The following is a 14,981-nucleotide window of genomic DNA, read 5'->3' as shown; positions in this document are numbered from 1 at the left end:
CCTTCTTCAGTGATCAATGCAAAGAAATAGAGGAAAACAACAGAATGGGAAAGACTAAAGATCTCTTCAAGAAAACTAGAGATACCAAGGGAACATTTCATGCAAAGATGGGCTCAATAAAGGACAGAAATGGTCTGGACCTAACAGAAGCAGAAGATATTAAGAAAAGGTGGCAAGAATACACGGAAGAACTGTACAAAAAAAAAAGAGATCTTTTGCTTCAGAACAGTTTTATTAGTCTGGATAGAGTTTGTCAACACTCAACTATTTCTCCTCTACTTGGACACACAAATCCACTCAATCGGAGTCTTTGTTGCCTGAGAGCTCATATACTGTAATGTTATTGTGTGCATCCATAGGAACCTCAACCTCAATATTGGGAAGGTTGAAGTTACTGTCAGTTGCCATGGCGAGTTTCAGATTCTGCACACTGGACACAAATTTCACAAGGTCCATCTTGAGCAGGGTTAAGGTATTGAACATACAGTCTTTGTTGGAGGAAGCCTTTTCCTTTCTCTTTCCTGGAGACCCTAATGAACCACCTGGATGGGCAGAAGGAGTCTTAACATTATTCTCGCCATGCTTTCCTGCCAACTTCACTGTTACGTACATCAGCACAATGAAGAAAAGCCAGAGCAACGTAATCTCAAGACAGTCTTGGGCATGCTCTGGTAGATTCTGCCAAATTAGAAAGTGCTCTCCGCAGAGCACCTTCCCCTGGAGTTCTTCAGCTTTCTCTCAAGAGAAGTAAACATTAAGGCGTAGACACAGGTAACACCCATGGAAAAGCACAGGAACCATTTGAGGGACCATATGGTGAGCCAAGAGGAAATGGCTCCTGGTGCGCTGGTTTGCTCTGGGCATCTGGAGACTGAGGACCAGGCAAGGCTGGGCCCTTGCTGATGTCGCAGAGGGCCCCGCCCCACAAGAAACCATGTGGCCATTGTGATGACTTCAGGGCAGAGGGTAAGGAGGCCTGCAGGTGTCAACCAGGAGTAGGGCTTAAAGGGACATGGTGACATTTATAGCGGGCAATCAAAAAACAGTCCTGGAGTGACATCTCCTTGTCAGTGTATTCTTTCTGAACCTGGTGCTCTGCTGGGAGGGTGGGTCCATCTTCTATTTTTATTTTTCCATTTGTTGAATACAGACACTAAGTGAGCACAGCAGACCCGTGGGCTTGTGCCCCTGTGGAGCAGAGAGCCAAGTGGAAAAGAAAGATATTAAACCAGAGGCCACAAACTAGGAGCCACTGATGTGTTGTGTGTGGCCTACACTGTTCCTAAAAATGACTGTGCTCAAAGGAATGGATAAGAGAGTGTGGTACATGGAATATTGCTCAGCTATTAAAAAAAAAAAAAGAACACATTTGAGTCATTTCTAAAGAGGTGGATGAAACTGGAGCCTATTATATGGAGTGAAGTAAGTCAGAAAGAGAAACACCACTACAGTATATTAACACATATATATGGAATTTAGAAAGACGGTAATGATGATCCTACATGCATGGCAGCAAAAGAGACACAGATGTAAAGAGCAGACTTTTGGGCTATGTGGGAGAAGACGAGGATGGGATGATTTGAGAGAATAGCATTGAAACATGTATATTGCCATGTGTAAAACAGATGTCCAGTGCAAGTCTGATGCATGAGGCAGGGCACTCAAAGTTGGTGCTCTGAGACAACCCACGGGGAGGGAGGTGGGAGAGGATCAGTATGGGGAGACACAGGTGCACCCATGGGTGATTCATGTCGATGTATGGCAAAAACCACCACAATATTGTAAAGAAATTATCCTCCAATTAAAATAAATAAATAAAATTTTAAAACTTCATTAGATATTAGAAAAAAAAATGACTGTGCTCAGTCACTAAGTTACGTCTGACTCTTTGAGACCCCATGGACTGTAGCCTACCAGGCTCCTCTGTCCCTGGGATTTCCCAGGCAACAGTACTGGAATGGGTTGCCATTTCTTTCTCCAGGCATAGAGGGTTATTTAGGGCAGTGATGTTATTGTGTATGATGTTATGGTAAATACATGACACTACGTATTTGTCAAAAGTATAAAAAGTGAATCGTATGCATATTAAAAAAAACATTTTGACATCAAGAATGGAATGGAGAATTTGACTAAACAATCTAATTTTATTACAAATGTATGAAACCACCTCACTAAGATCCCCAACTTAAGTAACTTTGGAAATGAATGGAGTTTGCAAGACTGAAGCAAAAGAAAAAGGCACTGTAATCTAGTTGATAGTGTTCTTTCTCATAGGGGTATAGGTTAACAATCCTAATACTTTTACACATGTATACTTGAACAAGTAAATAGATAGTACGTGAGTATATGTACATACATCTCTTTGTTCTGTTAGCTGAAAGGGTCTAAAATAAATGATACTCCCCAAATCTGAAAGAAACTATGATGTAAATCTATAAGTCTTTGATTAGAAGAGCTTGTAATGCATGTCCTGAACCAGGGAATGGAAATACTAGGTCCCCACATCCCACTCAGCCTTCAAGGATGGGGTTGCCTACCATTTCCCTGTCTAGCCTTGATCTCTCCCCTCTGCATTTCTCCTTCCTCCCCCAAATACCTCAATACACTAAGAACAACTTTAGAAAGCTCTGACTTGAGAGTAATGTGCCAAACATATTGTATCAAGTCATGGGCTCGTCGATACTATGTTTTTTTTTTTTTTTAATTTTGTAGTCTGCTTTTCATTTTCTAATTTTAAATTTTGTAATTATTACTTGACTACATCGTGTGGCATGCAGGATTTTAGTTCCCTAACCAGGGATCAAACTCATACCCCCCTGCAGTGGAAACACAGAGTCTTAACCACTAGACCACAGTGGAAGTCCTACCATGGGGGTGTTAATGTTTCACAAGTATAGGTCTACTTAAGGAAATGGTGGTGCATCCTATCATTGATTACAAGTGATAGTAGAGGATGGTATTCTATTTTACATCTCAGTTTAGCTCTTTTTTCTCCTTTTAGAGACAGATGATCAGTGCCAATGATAGTCAAAGTTGTAGTTAATCTGACCATGGCCTAATATTATTATTATATTATATAATATTATATTATTTTAGTCTTTTTCATTCTAGAATATTGTAATATATGAATGTTTTTCAAACTGAATGTGCAAGTGAATCACTTGGGGATATTGTTTAAAGTGCAGGTTGCTAGAGTAGGTCTGGGTTGGAGTCTGAGATTCTACATTTCTTCTAGTAAGTTCCCAGGAAATGTCCACTCTGACCACAGAGCAGAACCGTTCTGAATAATATTAGATATTACTAGATAACCAATTTAAAACTTGATTGTAATCTATAGGTCATTATTCTCTAATTTTAAAGTAACTGTCTATAGCTCGGTTGCCACATCTTCTACTAGACGTTAACTGTCAATTAGTCTGAAGTTTGCATGTACCTTTAAAAAGGCTTTTTACTGATTTCAGAGGCTTGTGCTTTTTGGCCTCTGAACTAATAAAAGAAAATCACACCATCAGAAAATAGGAAATGTTGCCTGCCAACCAGCATAGGAAACTCTCAAGCTTGTATTGTATAGTTTGTAACATTTGAATATTTCAAATATGGTCCCTCATCATTTCATTATTTTCAGCCTTTTAAGCACTGCAAGCTAGGCTTCAACAGTACATATACCGAGAACTTCCAGATGTTCAAGCTGGATTTAGAAAAGACAGAGGAACCAGAGATCAAATTGCCAACATCCGTTGGATCATCAAAAAAGCAAGAGAATTCCAGAAAATCATCTACTTCTGCTTTATTGACTATGCCAAAGCCTTTGAGTGTATGGATCACAACAAACTGTGGAAAATTCTTAAAGAGATGGGAATACCAGAACACCCTACCTGTCTCCTGAGAAATCTTTATGCAGATCAAGAAGCAACAGTTAGAAACAGACATAGAACGATGGACTGGTTCAAAATTGGGAAAGGAGTATGTCAAGGCTGCATATTGTCACCTCGTTTATTTAACTTATACATAGAGCACATCATGAGAAATGCTGTGCTGGATGAATCACAAGCTGGAGTAAAGATTGCTGGGAGAAATATCAACAACCTCAGATATACAGATGATACCACTCTAATGGCAGTAAGTGAAGATGAACTAAAGAGTCTCTTGATGAAGGTGAAAGAGGAGAGTGAAAAAGCTGGCTTAAAACTCAAAATTCAAAAAATTAAGATCACAACATCTTAATCGCCCCATCTCTTCATGGCAAATAGATGAGGGGGAAAGTGGAAGTAGGGGCAGATTGTCTTTTCTTTGGCTCCACAATCAATGTGGATGGTGACTGCAGCCATGAAACTAAAAGACGCTTGCTCCTTGGAAGAAAAGCTGTGACAAAACTAGACAGTGTATTATAAAACAGAGACTTTACTTTGCAGACAAAGGTTCACAGAGGCACAGTTATGGTTTTTCCAGTAGTCATGTACAGATGTGAGTGTTGGGCCATAAAGAGGGCATTGCATTGAAGAACTGATACTTTTGAACTGTGGTGTTTGGGAAGACTCTTGAGAGTCCCTTGGACAGCAAGGAGAGTAAACCAATCAATCCTAAAGGAAATCAACCCTGAATATTCATCAGAAGGACTGATGTTGAAACTGAAGCTCCAATACTTTGGCCACCTGATGTGAAGAGCCAACTCTTTAGAAAAGACCCTGATGCTGGGAAAGATTGAAGGCAGGAGGAGAAGGGGACGACAGAGGATGAGATGGTTGGATGGCATCACTGACTCAATGGACATGAATTTAAGCATACTCCGAGGGATAGTGAAGGACAGGGAAGCCTGTTTTGCTGCAGTTCATGGAGTCACAAAGTGTCAGACATGACTTAGTTACTGAACAAGAGGAATAGCATCAAGGAGAAGTACACAGGGGCTTCAACTCTGCCTGTAATATTTTATTTATCTTAAAAAATATGAAGCAATATGTTAAGACTCACCAAACTTGATAATAGGTTTACAGGTAAAATAATTTATCTTTCCTAACATTTCCTTGCATTTTTCTGTAGGCTTAAAATAGTTAATAATGCCTAAAAATAGCACCGTTGCTTCATAAACAAAGACCAACTCTTTGTCTCCATTTTTTTAGATGCCAGGTAGGTCTCTTTTTTTCTAATTCAACATCACAGATGGTCCAGTTACATTGTGATTGAGGTGGTTGATGTTTCATTACATTTCAGTTATAAGTTATCAACCTGGTCAACTTCATAGGACTTGTTCACTTCCCATGTCTTGGCAACAAAAATTTTATAAACCACCTCTCAGTTTGTATCAATTTCAATTTATGTTGATTTTTTCTATTGAGGGGGCCATCTTTTACTCATTTTTTCCATGGATTAAAGAGTTTTCTTTCTCTTTTTTAATATGTATGAAGATGCATATATACACACAGATCATATATTGTATATACATATTTATTCACATACACATATACAATCTTAAAATTAGAAGTTCCCCAGATCATCTTCCTAGGCACCATATAGACACTTCTATAGCATTACGTAGGCAGTATAGCATAATGCAGGGCTTCCCAAGTGGTGCAGTGGTTAAAAATCTGTTTGCCAATGCAGGAGATGCAAGAGACGCGGGTTTAATTCCTGGGTCAGGAAGAGCCCCTAGGGGAGGAAATGGCAACCCATTCTAGTATTCTTGCTTGAAAAATTCCATGGACAGAGAAGCCTGGTGGGCTACAGTCCATGGAGTCGTAGAGCTGGACACAATTGAGCACAGCACAGCAGCATAGCATAATGGTAGCATATCGGTTCTGGAGTCAGTGGCTGTGGTTTATAATCTCATTTCTGTGTCATTTATTAGCTGTGTGACCTGGGGCAAGTTATTTAACCTTTTAATGTTCTTGTAGGCAAAGTGAGGATAGTAATAATACTTTTTGTAGAATTTTAAGCTTAAATAAAAATGCATTTAAAAAATTAGAGAGTTTAACACATAGCATAATGTCTTCAAAATATGCTATTGTTATTAATATTATCATTATCTCTGATATGGTCATCAGCCTCTGCTTGAAGTGGTTCAACCATATTCTACAAGAAAAGCTGTTCTATTTTGGAGACTCTGTTACTAGAAACACAGTGAGCCAAAGTTATTTTCCTATAAACCTTACTCATTTTAAATTCTATTTGTTGGTCTGAGTTCTGTCTTCAAACTAAGGAAATTTTTCCCATCCCTCCAATGTGGAAATTCTTCAAAAGTTAGAAATCAGTATCTCTTATTCTCTAGACCATTCTATATCCACAAGTCAGAACTCTGGAGAATAAATAGTGTTAGAATAAGATAGATTTCAGCATCACCTACAAATATATTAGACTGGTGAATAAGTATTGGATATTCTGCTAGCTTGAAGTGTTAAATTTTGAAGGGTTTGATTTAGACATGTAATTAGTGAGTCTCCAGGCATCTAATGAGTTGTAGTATTTAAAGTTTGGGGTAAAGGAAAGCCATATGTCTCTACTTACCTTTAGATCCAAGTTCCTTCTGTGTGTATAGTCCCTTTTCTGTACCATAACACCATGCAAGATACCATCACAACCTCTTCCCTTACCAAAGTATCAATATGTTCAGACGACATGGATTGTCAAGAACATTAACTATTGCTGTTCTTCAAAGTTCTTCTGAGGGAAGAATCTTGACTGGTTATCTCTTCTGCTTGATGTTACCTCCTGCCATGTTGCTAGGTCCTCTGTCTACTTTGTATTCTTTACTTCTCATCTGTAGTTCATACCCAAGAGCCCTTCAAATATATGTTCTTTTCTTATGTTACAGCTTGCTTCCAGCCCAAATCAGCTATGCCCCGAGGATTATATTTCCACAATTAAGGTGCACTCTTAGAGTATTTTGCCAGATAAAGACAGTTTTCTTTCTAAGAGAAATTCTGCCCCCAGCTAAATCTTACATTAACACTTTACATCTTCATGCTACACAGTCATGATATAAGGAAATATATCTAGGTCCATAATGAAAGATACGTGGCATGTATGCCTCCATTACTGTCTTCACCACAAAAGATATTATTACTCAATCACAGCATGCTCTACATCTTTCTTCTCTGTGGTTGTAGCTCCTGCCAAAGAACCCTTTCTGTTTAGGTCCCAGATTCCACCCTGACAGTGGTCTCATCTCCTGCTGGCAGGCCCCTTCATAGGAGGGTCCTACTTCTGGTTTCTGGTAACGTTACCTCCTCCCATCATTTCCCTAGGTTTGGTGATAGCTTTCTGCTTCTGCTGATCTTGAGGTTGTCTCACTATCCCCATTTGTCTTCTATCACATGCATTATCAAGTCCTTGCAATAAATGTGCTCTATTTGAAATAGCTAGAGTGGTTCTTTTTTTTTTTTTTTCCTGATTGGTCTCTGAATGAAACACCTCCTTTGAAAATCTGTAGTATGTTCTATCTTTTCTATGGTAAATAGTATTCAGTAAACCTCAAGTTGGATCTTTAAACCATCCCATCTTGCCTGCTTACTTCTGTGCTATATAGCCTTCTCCAAATCCATTCTCACACGTTTTCTCCACCCTGCTTTTTGCTCTAGAAGCTGGCCTCTGCAAACTGCATCCCCTGGCTTGCTTGTCCTCTCGTTTCCAGGTGGATTCAGTCTGCACTAGTAGATGAAGGTGAAGGAGAAAGTGTTCAGTCTGCACTAGCAGATGAAGGTGAAGGAGAAAGTGTTTGGAGTATTTAATCCTCTACCCCCCTACAGTTTTGCTTATTTAGCTAAGGTCATAGATTGTTCATTTCTTTCTCATGACTACAGGACATGCCGGATTCTGAAAACAGTTCCCTCCCCTTACCGCTTCCAGCCTAAGACTGGCTGTAGCTTCCTGCAGCTGCTAGTCCATGGGTGCTTTGCTGTCTCTTTGAATCCTACCCACCACTTAGTAGATAGTCCCTTCTTTAGAATTTCTTTACTCATCCTTTATGAGAATGCCATCTGTTTCTTGCCAGGAGCATGATGAATACAATCACATACCTATGTTTGACAATCCATCCTTGTTCCTTGCAAACTCTTAGAACCCTATTTGTCCTGTACCAACACTGCTTCATTGGCTTCTGGCTGCAAATTATTAGCCCTAATTTCCTCTTATTTATGGTACTACTCCTAACCTTTTTACTTAATGTTTGTATTTGGTCTCCTCAGGTTGGAGTCTTCCCTCTCTCGAGAGGACTTTGTCTCTGACTCACTCTTCTCCTGCTACCAAGTATTTCCAGGCAATCTGCCTCAGTTTGAGGACCATTAAACCTAATCTTTCCCAACTTGATTGACAAGTGACTGACCGTCCCAAAACAGGGAGAAATACATGGGTGTATTCTATAATACATTACAGTCATTCTTTATTCAGTCTACTCTACAACCCCTCCCTGGGCAATCTCATCCATTAACACCTCTTAAATTTATGTCTCCAACCCTGACCTCTCTTGTGAGCCCCAGACCTGTATATTCAATTGCCTATTCAACATCTGCATTTGGATGTCTCAAAGGCAAATTAATCTAAACATATGCGAAACAAAATCCATCTCCCCCCAATCTGATTTTCCTCCAGTGTTCTTTGTCTCCATGAATAGAGCCACTAGACCTTTGTTCAAACTAGAATCCAGTAAATCATATTAGATTCTCCCTTCTTACTTATTCCACTGATCCAAGTCATCCAGTAATGCTAACTTTATCTCCTATGTGTACCTGCAAGCTAAGTTGCTTCAGCAGTGTCTGACTCTGCAACTCTATGGACCATAGCCCGCCAGGCTCCTCTGTCCATGGGATTCTCCAGGCAAAAATACTGGAGTGAGTTGCCATTCCCTCCTCCCAAGGATCTTCCTGATCCAGGGATGGAGCTCGTGTTTCTTATGTCTCCTACATTAGCAAAGCAGGTTCTTTACCACTAGCATTACCTGGGAAGCCCTTTATCGCCTATATTTATCTAAAGTTACTTGCTTTCCTTTATTTCCTTTCCCACTACCACTTGATGGGATGGTGGTAGGTCTAAAATGTTATCATCTTTCTCCTGAACCACTGCCATGACCTTTTAACTGGTCTCCCTGTGTCCACTCTTGCCCCTCTTCAATCCATCCTCCACACTGCTATCAGAATTCTCATCTTCTCTGTGCTTAAAATAAAGTTAAAAATCCACAACATTGCTCACAAGGCCTTGCATGTTCTTGTCCTTATCAACCTTTCCAGCCTTCTGGAGACTTCTCTTCACTCACTGTGCTTCTTCAAGCATGCCAAGTTTATTTGACCTCAGAATCTTTGCACACGCTGTTCTCTCTATGGAATGTTTGCTCTATTACTCACCCATTAGATTTTAGCTTAGATATCATCTCAGTAAAGTTTCCTTGACACTCTAGGCCAGGCTAGGCAGCATGCCCTTCACTTTGTATGTATCCAAGCACACTATACTTCTCCGGTATAACACAGCAGTGTCGTAATTATCTGATCCAAGATGTCCATCCCAGCAGGCTGCAACTTGCACCAGGGCCTACCTAGTGTGTCCTGTTTTCACTGCTAGCACATACAGTAGGTGCTGAATAAATGTTGAATGGATGAATGAATTTAGGTATTTATCATCTTTGTCAGATTGTAAACTTTATGATTACAAACTTCAGATCCCCTAGCTTAGAATGCTGTATAATCTGTCTCTCTCATTCTCCACCGGGTGTGTGTATGATTTAATCAATAGATACTTGATGTGAAAAATGAATTGAAATTCCTGGAACTACTCAAATTATTCTTCAAAACCTCCTCGCCTATATTTATTATGTGCATTTTCTTTTCCCACTCTACATATGTTCCACATTTTGGTCTCTTTTTTTTCTATAAGTACAATTCATTCTTTATGGCTAGAGGAACTTCCACAGTAATTCTCTCCCTTTTAATGCCACCACATTTATTAAAGAGCACAAATGAAATAGCTGCATACACTTAAAACACTATACAATTTTATAAGAACATTATTTTTCCTAAGAGAAGATGTTCTCATTTCTAGGAAGGGAAAGATCATAGTCATGTATATGAAGAGCCTGCATTGACTGTGAACATTAAGTCAAATGATCAGAGGAATAAGATTTGCATTGTGGGTAGATAAGCCATCTATATTTCTACTTCTTCTCTGTAAAGTAGAACTGCAGGGTTTGACTTTGTATAAACTTCTCTACTGCCTGTTAAATACATGTTGCTGCAGCTATAAAATGATTTATGAGATGGCAAAATTCTGTTTCTTTGTTCTGAATTTGGGCACGGGGAGTAGATAATCACTTATAGAGCTCTGTAATTTTCTGTAGAACTTGGAGTGTAATAGAATGAATAGCTTTGGAATATCTATTCAGTGCCTAGAAAGTAAGACACTTTTTTGAGGTGAGTATTAAACTAACTAGGAGTCCAAAGATTAGCAGTATACTTTTTTTTTTTTTTTTCCGGCAGTGTACTCTTGACTTGGCCTCTGCGTAACCAAAAATGTCTCACCAATCTCTCTGTGAGAATGTCCTCTTGTGTAAAACAGACTTCATAATACCTCCACTCATTATTCACAGGGTTGCTCTGAGAAACAAAGTAGGAAATGGAAGATACATCAATAAAAATATCCCATAATGTGGGGAATGTTGCATGATATTGCTACTTGAGATACCTTATTTCACTCTCCCCTCAGGTCACTTTCACTGGCACCTGGTAGTCATTACCTATTTTTCACATCTCACTACTAAAGAAATGAACACACCAATGAGGTTGCAAGTAGGGAGAAGATAAAAATTGGAAGGTTGGCGAATAAGAAAAAATAATGACACTTCAAAATTATAAATACCACAAATTTGTAATTGTTACAGTTTATATTGGGAGACTAATACTCTTTATATTGTTCAGACAATAGATATTTGTTATCAGTAAGCCAAACAGAACTTATTTTGCAGGGACTAAAAATGACATGCAAATATTATATTTCATATATACAATATAAGCCTATTTCAAATATTAATGGTTTTAAACTAAATAAATCCAATTTTTCTTCCACACAGCTCATTTTGTTTAAAAAGTACTTCTTTTATACAAATGCAGGTGAATAAGATGTATTATTAAATATAACTACATCATTGCATTAAATGAACCTGTTTTACCTACTTAGTCAGCATGATGGGGTCTGCAGTGGTCAAACTCATTTATGAGTCCAAAGCTTCAGATTTGGCATAGATGGAAATGTTAGGCTGAATGAACCTGTCTTTACTTGATTTATCTTAGTATTTCCTGCCTAGTACATAATACATAATACACAAACCTTTTACGATAAACCTTGTTTTATACAACACATGATTCTGAAATGTATGTAAAGTACACTTTTGAAATTGAGTTATGTTAAACATATTAGGAGAGTTTACTATTTCAAGATTTCAAGTAATGAGTCCTTTTGTTTTGTTGAATTATATGAAATTGCTGATATTTCAGCATTGTTTACATAAATGCCAATTTCATGTGATTCAGTGTAATAAAAAGTGAATACTCATTCTTTTACCTTAAAACAAACTACATCTATATATAAATAACCTATCTGTTTATGTACATTTAGGCTAACATGCAATTTTTTGGAGAGTAGGGGTGAGGGAGGGAATTGCCTAGTCGGCACTTTGCATAGATGGATAAATTCAAATTATGCCCATTGATTGCTCTAGCTGCCTCTTTCAGCAGTAATATATGTTAATTAATACATTGGGGGATATAATAAAAATGAATATAAATGGAAAAGTTGTTTTCTTCACAGACGGTTTGTTATGATGAAAACATTCAGTTTGTTTTTCCAAAGACTAAATACCATGTATGTCACCATAATGACACATCTGCATACATACATCTCCATTTATGTTATCACTGGAAATTGTGAGAGGTTATGCTGCTATTTTAGTGCAATCCATGCCATGTACTTTGGTTAATGCTCAGTGAAGATCTGGATCCCATGGGGTGGTTGTGATGAAAGAGGGTGGTTGTTTTCCAGGTGAGTAACCTAATCATAAACTAGGAATCTTCATCCAAGTCAGTGATTAAGGAGCAGTTTTAAAGTCCTGAAATCTGGGTTGGGGAGATCAGATGGGCAGGGACTAGATTTGCAGTTTGTCTCTTCATCAGATTCAGCAACAAGGCGTTGGGTATCTTGCTATTCACTGCTGTTGAAAATGTAATCAGTTCCTTCATTTATCCAGTCACTGACTTCTTAACTGTAAAGTGCATTCAAATACTGTGAGCACAAAAGGCAGAGCCTGGAGTGAGGAGAGATGTGTGTCCTTAAAAAGTTCTGGGGTATATTGGCATCCTTTGATGAAGTCCATGTATGGCTGCCAAAAACTATCATTTTAAAGGGTACATAGGGTCTGGGTGTGACTAAAGACAATTTAAACCCCCAAAGGAAATAATATGAATCACTTTGCATTTTGGAAATGACAGTGCCAAAACAGGAAGCGCATGCCCTATCCGATTCTTAGCCTACCTGCTCATCTCTTCTAAATGGTACAGAATGCAGCTGCCATCTCTTATGGTGTGCTATTGTAACAGGTGTGCCAGAGGCAGGCTTGCTGCTAAGTTTAGCTCTGCATGTGGGGATTTCACACTTTGTAGCCCCTTGGAGAGGGGAGTATTGGCAAATGACTGTGTATAAAAGTAGAAAGCACTTGGGAATTTCACCATCATGCTAGATTTAGATCAAAGTAAAGGAGCCAATCTAAATTGGTAAAAAACTCGAGAGCATGTCTGGTAGAGGTGCCATTAACCTAACATCCATTCCACTTCTCTCTCACCGTCACAATTCCCAAGGGAGCAGCTGGTGGAAATTTGATGACCATATTTTAGGTGTAAGCGAGAACTGATTTTTTTAAAAGCAGGTAGAAATTAACATGGGTATTTTAGTTCTTTGGCGGCAAGAGTATGACCAGCCTTCTAATTTCTAATTTGTAATAAGTAAATTATTAAAAAATCAAATTGTCTCCCACTACTGGCACACCAGGGCTGATTATGAGAATGCAAGTTTTCAAAATATATTTATTTTATAGGTAATAAGTGAAACACTTCATCTTTTGGCAGGGATCAGGAAAGGAGGAATATTTTCTGGGAAAGACAAATGTGACATTTGAGGACACGGATCTCAATAAAGATTAGTTGGAGGGTATTATTTAGTCCTTTCCTCTTTTGTCTCTGTTTTTCTTACACTCAGATCTAAGAGGAGTCTAGTGATGACTGAATAGCTCTCAGATCATTTTTCAGAAAGAAAAACCCGGTACCCCAGGCTTGAGTGTTTTGTCCAAAGCCACAATCATTCAACAACAGAATACCAAGACTATTTCATTTCTGCTTTAAAGTACAGTTGAGTCTTCTCTGCCAAGGCCATCTTTAAACAAAGCTTAAATTTGAGTGCAACTCAATCCTGGAGCATGATGGGGAAGGAGAAAAGGGCAAAGAAGGTGCACGTATCATATAATGTTCATTAGCATAAGCATATTTTGACTTAATTTTGCCTTGGTTTGAGGGAAGCTCATTGTTCCAGATTTTTGTAATATATCTACCATTTTTTGAATTTTTAAAAGTCCAGTAATAGTAATAACACAGATATAAAATGCACATTTTCCCTCTCTAGGTGAGTTTGTTCACTAGAAACTTACTTTTGCAAATTGCTTTTAAAATTGAAACAGTGTCTTTAAAGACTCTGCTTTCATCTGGGACAAACCTGATGGCCATAGTTGATAAAATCACTGCTCTTTTGACTTTGTGGTCCCTTCCATTAACCTCCAACATGAGTTAAGTTCATGTAACCAGAGGTGATTCTTTTGGGTCTAACTGCTAAATTAAAACTTGTTCCTTTCTTGGGGTAACCTCTTTGAACAATCAATCCTTTCAAAGGCAAATTTTCCTTGTTCTTAGAGTTTCCAGAGTCGTGTTTGTTTGTTTTTTAAACAACAGCTGCATATGAATTTCTGTGATCTGAGGGTTGCTCAAGGCCCAGCCTCTCTTTGGTTACCATGGAAACCTACCTTCCCAAGCAGCTGCCATTTCCTATATTCCTTGCAAGGAAGGAGTCAAACCTCTTAGATATCCCACAAGCAGAGTCAAGATAAAGAATAACACAAGGAAAGGAGGAACAACTTGTTAAGTGAACAGCTTGTTGATTCCTTACACAGGAAGCTACAGGTAATGAAGTCAGCTTTCCTGGACATCAACATATAAGGGTCCACTGAGATCCAGTAAAGCTCACCTTCATCCTGGCTTTAAGGAGTAGGAATCCGACTCTGCATCTCTACGTCTGTGAATTGAGGAACACTTTCTGTGCTCTCAGAGGTGATGGGTGAGATGACATGTTTGAGTCGAAGGAGCATCGTGAAGAGCAGGATGAGGAGAATGGCCAAGAGGCTCAGGAATAAGCCCACATACATATACAGGTTGGAATACTTATCTGAAGTAGTGTCAACCTCTGTTGCCAGGGTGGGGAAATGGGCCCGTCCAGTGAGATTTCCATGGTACTTGAAATGCACCTCCGTCATCACTCAAGACTTGAATTAGTACCTATTTCTAGTTGATTTCTATTGCCCTTGAGGCATTCCACAGTCACTTAGACTGTCTCTGAATATGCTGGAGGTGTTCTAACAATCTCATACACAATCAAACAATCACAACCAGAGCCAAGTCAGTATTGCATAAGCAACAAAATGATATTCTAATTTGGCAGTTGCCACACCGTCTCTATTTTCCAGCACAGCACCCCTCTCCCAAATAGTTTTTTTTTTTTTATCAGAACTTCTTAACCACTTTCTTAAAATATAAATAAAATATTTTATTTTCCACAGTCCTACTCCTATACTGATTAAAATAAATATGGCAAAACTGCTTTATAATACTGGTGTGAGGACAAGCATATCTGAGTATTAAATCAGACTTTTTCTATATTTTGGTGGAGGGAGAAAGCATTCTATTTTATCTACA

At 38.6% G+C, this 14,981-nt stretch overlaps 1 pseudogene; it reads right to left on the bottom strand.

Moving 5' to 3' along the window:
* Window positions 1-297: 297 nt before the first annotated feature.
* On the bottom strand, window positions 298-14,054 carry LOC102185990 (annotated as a pseudogene).
* Between the last annotated feature and the right edge of the window lie 927 nt (window positions 14,055-14,981).

The sequence above is a fragment of the Capra hircus genome (genome assembly GCF_001704415.2).
Source record: "Capra hircus breed San Clemente chromosome X unlocalized genomic scaffold, ASM170441v1, whole genome shotgun sequence".
Lineage (NCBI taxonomy): Eukaryota > Metazoa > Chordata > Mammalia > Artiodactyla > Bovidae > Capra > Capra hircus.
This window is presented reverse-complemented; position numbering and strand designations above follow the sequence as displayed.